Raw genomic sequence first — 3,027 nt, forward strand, 5'->3', positions numbered from 1 at the left:
AAAAATAAGTATACAATATCACCTAGACTAGAACTCTTGCCCAAAAAAATGTTTAACCTGAATCTAATAATAAAACAATTATATTCAAAATGCATGACACTCTACAAGTCAACTTACCTGGACTCTTTTAAAATGTTAACATACTGAAAAACTAAAAAGGCAAGAGGACTGTTCTAGATCAAGATACTGAAGAGACAGAACGACAAAATGCGTGAACCTTGATTAGATCCTAGATCTCGGGATGAAACCATAAAAGACTTTTGGGAACAACTGGGGAAATATGAATATTAGTTAATAATGTGGGATTATGATTAATTTTCTTAGAAGTGGTAACATACTATTGTGGTTATATAGGAAAATATCCTTTTTCTTGGGAGAAGTACTGCAAAAGTGTTTATGGGTGAAATATCATGATGGTGGAAACTTACTTTCTCATGGTTCAGCAAAATTAAAAGTATACCTATCTAGAGAAAGAAAGTAAATGTGGCAAAATCTTATTAACTGGTCAATCTAGGCAAAGTGTTTACAGGTATTCACTATACTATTCTTTCAACTTTTCTGTAGATTTGATTTTTTTTTCAAAATAAAGAACTGGACACACACACACCCCAACACACACACACAGAACCCTATGACAATGGGATACCATGACACTTCTATTAGAATGGCTAAAACAAGAAAATACTAACAACACCAAAGGTTAGCAAAGACACAAACATTTTCATATATTGCTGGTTGGAATACAAAATGGTATAGCCAATCTAGAAAACATTTTGCCCAGTTCTTATAAAATTCAACACATTTACTATATGACCCAACAATCCCATTCCTAGGTATTTACCTTAGAGCAGACGTTCTCCATCAGAGGCTATTTTGTCCTCTGGGACTTTTTTTTACAAGTGGGGGCGGGTGGATGCTACTGCTATCTAGTGAGTAGAAGCCCGGGATGCTGCTAAACATCCTAAAATGCACAGAACAGCCTTCCGCAACAAAGAATTATCCAGCCCAACATGTCATCGTGCCAAGATTGAAAACCCTGACTAGAGAAATAAAAACTTTATACACACATAAAATCTGTACAGGAATGTTTATAGTGGCTCTACTGATAACCACCAAAAATGTAAAAACCCAGTGTTTCTCAACAGGTAAATCAATAAACCGTGGTACATTCATATACTGGAATACTTCTCAGTAATAGAAAGCAACAAACTACGAATACATGCAACATGGTTGAATCTCTAAGGCATCAGGCTGAGTGAAACGCAGTCCCAAAAGATTATATATGTTATCATTCCACTTATGTGAGTTTCCAAAAAGGATGGAGAATAAATCTAAATCTGTCAGTGATTAAGAGTAAAGGGTGGGTATTACTACAAAAATGAAGTACAAGGGAGGTTTTTGGTATAACAGAACTCTCTGTTATACCTGGTTGTGTTGTTAGTTACAAGAATCTATATATGTATTAAAATTCAGGGGGCTGGCCCGGTGGCTCAGCGGTTAGAGCTCCATGCTCCTAACTCCAAAGGCTGCCGGTTCAATTCCCACATGGGCCAGTAGGCTCTCAACCACAAGGTTGCCAGTTCAATTCCTCGAGTCCTGGAAGGGATGGTGGGCAGCGCCCCCTGCAACTAAAATTGAACACGGCACCTTGAGCTGAGCTGCCACTGAGCTCCCAGATGGCTCATTTGGTTGGAGCACGTCCTCTGAACCACAAGGTTACCGGTTTCGACTCCCGCAAGGGATGGTGGTCTGTGCCCCCTGCAACTAGCAACTGCAACTGGACCTGGAGCTGAGCTGCACCCTCCACAACTAAGACTGAAAGGACAACAACTTGAAGCTGAACGGCACCCTCCACAACTAAGATTGAAAGGACAACAACTTGACTTGGAAAAAAGTCCTAGAAGTACACACTGTTCCCCAATAAAGTCCTGTTCCCCTTCCCCAATAAAATCTTAAAAAAAAAAATTTCATACAATTGTAAACCAAAAAAAAAGCCAATTTTACTGTGCAATTTTTAAAGTAACATTTGAAACATTTTTTTAAAAGGCTACATACCCTATGGACTGGGTTGAATAATGTCTCCCCCAAAATTCATGCTACCTGAAAGCTCAAAATGTGACTTATTTGGTCTTATAAAGTCTTTGTAGATGTAATCCAGTGAGCATGAGGTCATTCTGGATTAGGGTGGGCCCTAATTCAATGACGTGTTCTTATAAAAAGAAAATTTGGACATAGAGATAGGCACAGAGTGAAGGTGATGTGATGACAGAAAGGTAGAACACCATGTAAAGATGGAGGCAGAGACTGGAGAGATGTGCGTACATGCCAAGGAATGCCAAGGACTGCAGGCAACCATCAAAAGCTACTGTGTTTCCCCAAAAATAAGACCTACCCCGAAAATAAGCCCCAGTTAAGATCGTCAGCCAGACGGACACATTTAGTATGTTATGATATTTCAGAAGATGACATGATTATATTTGAATAAATGTAGATTGTTGTACATGAAAAAATAAGACATCTCCTGAAAATACACCCTAATGCTTCTTTTGGAGCAAAAATTAATGTAAGACCCGGTCTTATTTTGGGGAAAATACGGTAGTACTGAGTCAAAGAACAGATTCTCTGAGATGTCTAGCCCTGTTGACACCTTATTTTGGCCATCTGGACTCCTAAACTGTGAGAGAATAAAGTTGTTTTAAACTACTGAGGTTGTGAGTTGTTACAGCAGTCGTAGGAAGCTAGTATACCCTGATACTATTTGTAAGACATTCTGGAAAAGGCAAAACTATTGGGAAGAAAACTCATCAGTGCTTCCTAGGGGGTGGGATTGGAGAGATTAATGACTACAAAGGAGCACAAGACTGCAAGTGTTTGTCAAAATTCAAAGATCTGTATATCTGAAAAGGAGGGACTTTATTTTATTTTATTTTATTTTATTGCGGAAGGGGAACAGGACTTTATTGGGGAACAGTGTGTACTTCCAGGCCTTTTTTTTTTTCTTTTCCAAGTCAAGTTGTTGTCCTTTCA

This window comes from Rhinolophus sinicus, linkage group LG13, assembly GCF_036562045.2.
Source record: "Rhinolophus sinicus isolate RSC01 linkage group LG13, ASM3656204v1, whole genome shotgun sequence".
NCBI lineage: Eukaryota > Metazoa > Chordata > Mammalia > Chiroptera > Rhinolophidae > Rhinolophus > Rhinolophus sinicus.